The sequence below is a fragment of the Alexandromys fortis genome, unplaced genomic scaffold, assembly GCF_014885135.2.
Source record: "Alexandromys fortis isolate MF-2015 unplaced genomic scaffold, M_Fortis_MF-2015_v1.1 scaffold_225, whole genome shotgun sequence".
NCBI classification, from domain to species: Eukaryota; Metazoa; Chordata; class Mammalia; order Rodentia; family Cricetidae; genus Alexandromys; species Alexandromys fortis.
Genome location: NW_026068119.1, coordinates 186,994 through 195,326, shown reverse-complemented (window position 1 = coordinate 195,326; position 8,333 = coordinate 186,994). Strand labels below are relative to the sequence as shown.

The 8,333-nt window shown below is 51.4% G+C and overlaps 1 protein-coding gene across 1 annotated transcript in view; it reads right to left on the bottom strand.

Moving 5' to 3' along the window:
* Bgn (biglycan) overlaps positions 1-4,396 on the bottom strand; it is a 12,559-nt gene extending 8,163 nt beyond the window's left edge. Inside the window, exon 1 of the mRNA XM_050125025.1 lies at positions 4,231-4,396. The gene's annotated coding sequence lies outside the window, so the exon portion shown is untranslated. The remainder of the gene's footprint in view (positions 1-4,230) is intronic.
* Between the last annotated feature and the right edge of the window lie 3,937 nt (positions 4,397-8,333).

The following is an 8,333-nucleotide window of genomic DNA, read 5'->3' as shown; positions in this document are numbered from 1 at the left end:
TCTGAAAGCCAGTGTAGTTCTCCACTCAGGATTGCTCCTGGCCACAGCCAAGCAAGACATGCTGGCAGTCTCTGAGAACATGGAAGGGCTGTGCCAGGCATTCAGGCCAGGCCAAGGGCGGCAGGGGCAAGGCTTGAGGTCTGGCAGGCTATGGGAGCTTGCCTGCAGATGTGGGGCTGGCAGCTGCCAAGGAGCAGACACCAAGTACAGTTTCAGCAGCCTCCTTCTGGGGGATTGGACCCTGCTGAGTAACCCTACGTCAACTGGAAGATGCTGCCTTCTACTAAGTTCTGCTGGGCTCCTGGGACTGTGCAGGTGGGGACATGTGTAAGAGACAGGAGATACGAGGCACTGTTTTGCCTTCCTCTGATCATCAAAGGTGAGCTGACACCTGACCTGCTTCGTGCTGCCCTCTAAGGCCACCTAGCTCCAGCCTAACATTTAAGTGTCAACCAGAGGGATGGGATGTGTGCTTTCTTTCCTGTATGCCCTAAGGTGAGCAGAGTCCAAGTCAAGCTGGTCAGGGCCACATCTTACCACCTGTGGCCCTGGTACTGGCAGAGTATCTGGGCAGTCAGATACAGCTCTCCAACAGACTTGGGGTGGGCTGTACCTGAATTCAGGAGTCAGAAGTCCCTGGAGTATGTATAGAGAGGTGGTGAGTGCATTGAGGGGGAGCTTTCTATTGCTTGCTCATGCTCTACTGAGAAACTTCTGGAAAGGAGCCTGATGGCAGATGACCCTGGTCAGTTGGAGGTACTACATTTCCTGGTCCCTTTGCACCTGACCCATGTGTCCACCCACCTCCTCCCATTTAGTAACAAAGTCTGGGCTCCTAGAGTTTTCAAAGGAGAGAAGGATGCCGTCACTTCTCAATGGTGGAAGAGGAGACTCAAGTGCTTTCTTTACCTACCCAGCCCCTGGTGACCAGAATGCTTTTAACATTTGATAGGCACCTATTAAGTGAGGCTAAGAGAATTTGTCCCAAACTCTTTCCCACAGCCTCACAGTGAGGTAAGAGTCAGGCTGAGAGGTTACTGTGTCTGTCTACCTGGCCATTCCGATCCCTGCTCCTGGAGAGAGTAGCAAGGCAACACGTTCCAGATCCCAGAAAGTCCCCTTTCTTCCCATGTCTTGGGGTTTCTGAACTCTCTCCCCAATACCAGGTTGCCAGGAGCTCTGCCTGAGGTTCCCAGCCTTATGCAGTCAGTTGGGAAAGACCTCTTCATTTTCAGCCACTAAATCCCATGGAAAGGCCACACCTGGGGCTTTCTGGACTTGGAATCAGGGAAGAAGGTAATTAGAGTGAAGAAACAGACCTGGAGTCCCACATTTATCCGAGGCATCTTTGACTGAGGGATATAAAAGTGGGGTAAGGGACTTAATGGCCTGGAAGAGGACAGAAGACAAAGCCTGGCTCTCAAGAACCAGAGGATTTGGCCCAGCAAACCCTAGCCTCCCTCTGAGAATGCCTGAATCTGTTTTTTTTCTGGAAGGCTGGAGGATGGTCTTAGGTGGGACAAGTGTGAACCACACTCTCTCTTCTGTGAGCCACACCCCCACCCTGTGAGATTTGCAGAAAGGACTCTGTGGGTGGTCCAGGTGTAATATGTGATGCTACTGGCCTTCCCCATCCCAGTGTGCCTGAGCACAAAGGAATGGGAGTCTCCTGGGGGTGAGGAAGGGGTGAGAAACAATGCCAATTGCCCCAGAATTCAGTGGGCAGGGCCAGAGCAGGAGTCCCCTGGTTAGTTTGCCTTTTAGGGGGACTGGACTGGCCCTGAAATCTTTGGTTTATCTATGGCTAGGTATCCGGGAACATTCATTCACACTGCTCCCCTACTTCTTGGCATGAGAGAGGTCCTGTGTTGTGGTGTCTCCCTACAACCAACTGGCCTCCTTACAATGGGGTGGGCCTGCTGCTTGGACTAGAAGATGGGTGTGGCATTTTGGATCAGGGACAAAGGAGGAAGAGCCGGAGGGAGTCATGGTGGATGTGGAGGTAGTCAGGGGGGGTGTTGTGGGGGATCGAGGAAGCTGAGAAGTTCCAGTAGTTGGAGTATTAGGGGCTCTCAGTATTGCTGCCTCATGGGGGAGGCATGCTGAGAATCCTGTCTAAGGACTAGTGACTTCTAGGTAGACTCATGGGACTCCGTTTCTCCAGGGAGAGCAGGAGAAAGATCATGATGAGAGAGCCCAGGCAAAAGAGAGACTAAAATGGAGTCCCCACTTCACCTCAACACCAGGGAACAGGAATTGAGTGACCTAGGGGGGATCCTAGTGCAAATTGTCAAGTATAGCCTTAATTACAAATTCTTCCTCTGAGGTCTTGACGCTGTGACTGGAGGAATACAGACATTGTCATGGGATGGCTACAGAATGTGGCTGAAGAAAGCTCCTTTTTACCTCCACAATGTCCTTTCTCCTTCTGCCCCACTATGTTGCCAATCCTCCAGCAGCCTAGGGCTTGGGAGGGACTGGAGAAAGATTTGAGCCAGCGCTAGCAACTTATCTGACATGATGGTCAGTGACTGGCACATCCCTGTGGGCCCCTAAAACTAGCTGGTCCCAGATTCACGTTGCATGCAGTAGGGCCTTGACCCCTGTTCCGGGCAGGGTGCAGAAGCAGCACTGGACTGGAGTCCTGTGGAGTGAAAGTGGGCCAGTGTATGAGTGGGTCAGAGAGGCGCAGCTGCCACACCCAGGTGGCCAGCTGGCTGTGGAGCCCTGTCCACTCCCTGGCTCAGAGCTTCCTCCTGCTGCCTTGCCCTGGTGGCTTAGAGGCAGGTTGCCATCCTTCCATCAGTATAGCCACACCGCCTACCTCTGAAGATTCACCCCCTTTGGCCTTCAGCAGCCATACAGCAGTCACACACAGCCATGTTCCACACAAAGTACCTCTGCCACCCACAAGTTCTCCTAGGGTGTGGGTGGCACAGGCAACTGATTGCAAGTCCAGATGTCAGTCCCTGGAAACCTTGCTGGCATCGAAGAAGCATCTCCAGCTTGTCTCAATCCCAGTCATTACAAGGCAAAAAGCTGGCAGGGCAAAGGAACATGGATAGAAGCTACTAAAGAGGAAACTGGAGCCACCCAGATGCTATGTCCTTGACTTAATGAAGATTTCCTCTAAAAAAAAAAAAAAAAAAAAAAAAAAAAAAGATTTCCTCTGCCTGCCTCACCTCCCTGCAGGGTTCCGTGCCTCTGACTCTGGGCATATGGGAACCTGACTCCACCCCTGGGGTAGTGACAGGGCACTCCAGTCCCCCAAACTTCACTAGACTTGGTGAATTCCCAAATGACTCTCTCTCTCTCTCGATTCCTTTTCTTGACGGGTCCCTCAGGGCCCTAAGCCATATTTGTACCTGGGAACATGGCACAGTTGCCCAATTTTCTACATCTATACCATTCTCTGCCCATTGTGCATCTTAGCTCAAGAGGGTTCTGGAAACAGATAGAACTGAGGTAACCAGGCAGGCAACCCAGGACCCCTATCACTGAGACTCTGGTGGAGCCACCCCTTGCCCAGAAGAGGGTGGAGGCAGGGCATTAGTCTGTGGTGAGTATGGAATATCAGGGCAAGGTGCCTAAGGGGTGCCTGGGAGTCCAAGGGGAAACTGTGCCAGTGCTGAGTTTTTCCTTGGCTCCATCCTCCCTGACTTGGCCATGTGCCAAGCCCCCAAGGAAGGCTGAGCTGGGAGAGCAAGGCTAGCTGGCATGGAGGGTGTGCCTGGGCCTTGCCATGAAGGGCTAGGGCTGTGGGTAGAGCCAGCATGCCAGTCACCCAGCTCTGCCTCAGTGATATTCTGGGCAGCAGCCAAGGGGAAGCTCCCTCCCCCCCCCCCCCCCCCCAGGCAGAGAGGGAAAGCATGGATGAGTTTATCAGCTAAGCAAGGTCAGAGGGGAAAGGGAAAGGAAGAGTGGGAAGAAAGTTCAGGGAAGAGGGTGGGGAGAAGAGGCAGAGATGGGATAAGGACCAAAGGGGCCACAAGGTATCTAGGAAAGAATACAAACCAGGAGCCTTAGTCGGGTACCCTGGGGTGTGGAGGGAGCAGTGGAGGTCCAGACAGTGGGACAGCAGACGCCAGACTGAGCTAGCAGATGCAGTAGGGCTGCTATGGGGCATCTCTGGGTTAGTGAGGTGAGAGCATAGCCAGGAATGAAGACAGCAAGGACAGACTGGGGTCTTGTGGGAGAGTGGAGTCAGTTTGGGGCTTGAGCAGGCCCTACCTGGGGAGGGGGAAGCAGCCAGGTGCAGGCTGGTTAGTTGGTGGGCTAAGATGTCAGGCTGTCGGTGTGTCTGTCCGTCAGGCAGGACCAACCGGGAGCAGCTGCTCACTCCTGGGCAGTTCGTGTGGAGAGAGGGAGACAGAGGCGGTGGGAGGGAGGCTAAAGGCTGGGCGGGCCGACAGGGAGGGGACGAACAGGGAGGGGGCGGAGAGGGAGACGAGGGAGGGGGCTGGTGGAGCTAAGAGGGAGAAAAGGAGGGAGGAAGGGCAGCTGGGAGGGAGGGGGCAGGCTTCCCGGCCCCCTGGCAGCTTCAAAGGAAGCAATTTTCTCGTAGACGGCTAGGCTGTGTTGCACCCCTCCCCCTCGTGCCCCCCACTCTGGCCCCTGCCTCAAGCACACTTTGAAAGGACACACACTCAGTCACTTAGGGACAGACCCTTGGTGTCTCTGGGCAGACAGCCTCACAGAGTCAAACTTTCCACTGCCCAAATGGGGACACTGAGGTGCTTGCTGGCAGGCTGACAGGCAGAAGAAAATGAGAGATGAAAGGAGGTAGCCTTATGGCTAGGATAGTGAGAGGCCCTGGAATTCTGTCCTAATTCTACCCAGAACTCTGCCTGGTCTGAAATAAGTGGGTGGTTTGGGGATCAGAGAGTAGTGTATGGTAGGCTTCTGGAAGGGCTTGATCCAGGCTCCTAGGGGCTCTGTAAGCCTTTCCTCCCCATCCCTTCCTCCTTTAAAAAGGGATTTGCCCCCAGATTCTTGAAACCTTCTTGGCTCACCTCCCTGAAGCCTTTGAGAAATTGGCAAAGTTGATTTGGAGAAGAACCGAGTCCCTCATCTTGCTCAACCCCTTACAGGGTGGCTAGGATACCATAACCATGGTCTCTGCTGGGGGCATTTCCTCTGGTCACTTTTAGGGCATAACTGGGCTAACCTGCCAAGCCTCAGCTGCTTCTTGAGGGCCCAAATGAATCATGGTCCCTAGTGTGGCATCTAATTCTCCTTTGCTAGTGAAGCTTGCAAGATATAAAGGCGAGAGCCCTTAGGTGGTGAGAGATTGAATCAGGGAGCCCCACTGAAATCTGAAGAAGGAGCAAAGGATCAAGAGCAAGGAAGGGCAAACAAGAAGGGAAGCAGAAGCCCACTGGCTAGAGATCAGAGTGAGGGTCACTACAGGTTTCAAGCTGAGGACAGAGGTTCTAGTAAGTATTTTGCCTGGAGCCAGAATCAGCTCAGTGTCCAGCTGTGGTGCTTTTCCTTCAAGATGCTCTTCCTCTTGTTGCAGAAAGGAGAAAAGTGGAAGAAGCTGGATATGTGTTGGGAGCCTGTGGGTGCCTTTGGATTCTATGTTCCAGACCAGGAGACTGGGGAGCACACAGGCCCCCCCTCCAGACTGAGGCTGTTGGTTTTGCCTAACACACACACACACACACACAAACACACACACACACACACACACACACACACACACACACACACACACNATAGAGATTTTATTTATTTAGTTGCTGATTTTTGATTTATTTTGTTACTGTGTTTTGGGGTGTGTGTGTGTGTGTGTATGAGAGAGAGAGAGAGAGAGAGAGAGAGAGAGAGAGAGAGAATCTCATGTAGCCATTTGGCCTTCAACTGACTATGTAAGTGAAACTGGTCTTGAACTCCTGATCCTCCTGTCTTTGTCTTATGAATGCTAGGATTACAGAGTGCTTTACCAAGTCGCATTTGGTTCATATCTTTCAGATTTTTCTTTTTTCTCTCTCTTTTCTTTTTGTCTTTTCAATACTCATGACGGGAGCAGGGTCTTGTGTATACCCAGCAAATGGTCTCCCAGTGAACTATTCCCAGCCCCTGGCTTTGCGATTGTTCTAGCCATACTCAAACATACATGGCCATTGGCAGAGTAACATTCTGGAAGCCACAGAATCTCATGGAGCCTCAGATTCTTTATCCACAGCCACTTCGTGATAACTTTGGCTCTCTCTCCAGTGGATTTGGACTCTGAGACCTACCATCCAGGCTAAACATGTCACAGAGACCAGGGGCAGAGAAGTGGCAAAGGCTGAAGCAGGTCCAAGGCACATATGGAACGTTCTGCTTGGTGAGTGCAGCCAACAGCAAAAGGCCACAATATATCTGGCCTCTCCAGAATAGGCTCCTCAATAGAGACAGAGAAACAGCAAATGGGTGGGAATGGGAGGAATAGAGGAGTGACAGCCAAGTACACAGGTCTTCTGGTCTTAAACAATTACTACATTTGATGTATTTTGTGTGGGGGTGGATAGGTGTGCATATCATGACATTTGAGTAGAAATCAGAGGACAAGCACTGAGGGTTGTTTATCGACCTACACCATGTGGGTCCCAGAGACCAAACTCAGATTATTAGATTCACTGAATCATCTCAGCAGTTCTGAGTCTTCAGACTGAAACGATAAGAGTGCTCTAAACATACTGAGCGGAAGCTGCTGAGTTGTTCGTTTAAACTGTATGCTTAGTGTTCTATATATCTTTTATCTCTTTTAAAGTAAGTAACCTTGAACTTGTGGTGATCCTCCTGTATCTGCTTCCTGAGTGATAAGATTACAAGAGTGGGCCATTACTACACTCAATAATTATATCTCAACCAATCTTCCTTTTTTAAATTTTGTTTTGATTTTTTTTGGATTTTCATGGCAGAGTTTCTCTGTGTAGTTTTGGAGCATGTCCTGGCCTTGAACTCACAGAGATCCACCTATCTCTGCCTCCCAAGTGCTAGGATTAAAAAGGCATGGACCACCACTGCCAGGTTTGTTTTGACTTTTGAGATAGTCTCCGGTAGTCCATGCTGAACTCAAATTCACTGGTAGTCCAGAACGACCTTCTGCTTCCACCTGCTGAGTGCTGAAGTTAGAGACATATGCTGCCATGCCTAGTCAAGGTTTTTATTTTAAGGGTGAAACCTCAAAGAGTATCTATTCACTGCTCCAGGCACCCGCATGAAAATTCCTTATTGGATATGGTACCACTTGACCTGAGTCTATACCATTCTAGGAGTTGTTATCCAGGCCTCCAAGAGCACCAGTGGGGACAAGTACCCTGGAGATAGTAATCACAAGATGGATCTGCCGTGACCTAGAGCAGTGCTCCCCAACCTCCCTAATGCTGCGACCCTTTAATACACTTCCTCATATTGTGGGGACCCCAAATCATTTTTGTTTCTGCTTCATAACTGGAATTTTCTAATGTTATGAATTGTAATGTTTTCCAGTGGTCTTAGGTGATCCCTATGAAAGGGTCACTCAACTCCCCAAAGAGGTCCCAACCCACAGGTTGAGAACCACCACACTAGGGGTTTCCTAGGACATAGCTGAGTTCCACAAGGAGGTAGGTATGTGTTCTTGTTTTTGGCCTCCACAGGGCTATAACACCTAGCATCAAGGAGAGGCTCAGGAAGACTTTCTGGAGGAGTCACCAACAGTGAGTAGACTGGGGCAGGCAGAGAGAGCCTTGGCCTTGCAGAGGGTGTAGGTAACAGCCTAGGAAATGTGCCCTAGGCTTAGGTGGGAGGCTGAGCAGTAAACCTGCCAGTCTGTGTTCCTGGATGGGGGGAAAGGAGAGAGGTGCACTGTGCACTTTGAGGTTCTTCCTCAAAGTTGGGGGGTAGGTCAGGGCAAAACTTCCGTAAATACAGTTTTTGTGCCTGGAAGGTCCTTGTGTCTGTGGTTTGCAGTCTGCAATAAGCTATAACTGCATGTCCAGCCCAGGGCCCATTGAGTCACTCGGCCTGGCCCTCTAATTTGGGGGCAACTCCCAGACCGTCCAGGCAGCACCTCTCAGTCTCTGAGCCTTCCCCTCTCCTTCTTTTAGTTCCCTCTCCTTATGCCTCAGCTCTCTGAGGAAACAACCTGGACCCCGGCTGGCTGTAGCTAGGCTGGGAACAGAACGTCCTTGCTGGCCAGCAGAAAAGAGCAGCAACAGCAGCAGCAATCTCTTGCCCTCTGGCCTCCCATGCCTGGGAGGAGACTGGAAAGGCAGAGGGAGGGTAGTGGCGAGGAGGGAGACAGGAAGGAAGAACAGGCATTTCCTGAGGCCCCAGGACTCCTGAAGAGGCAATCACACAGC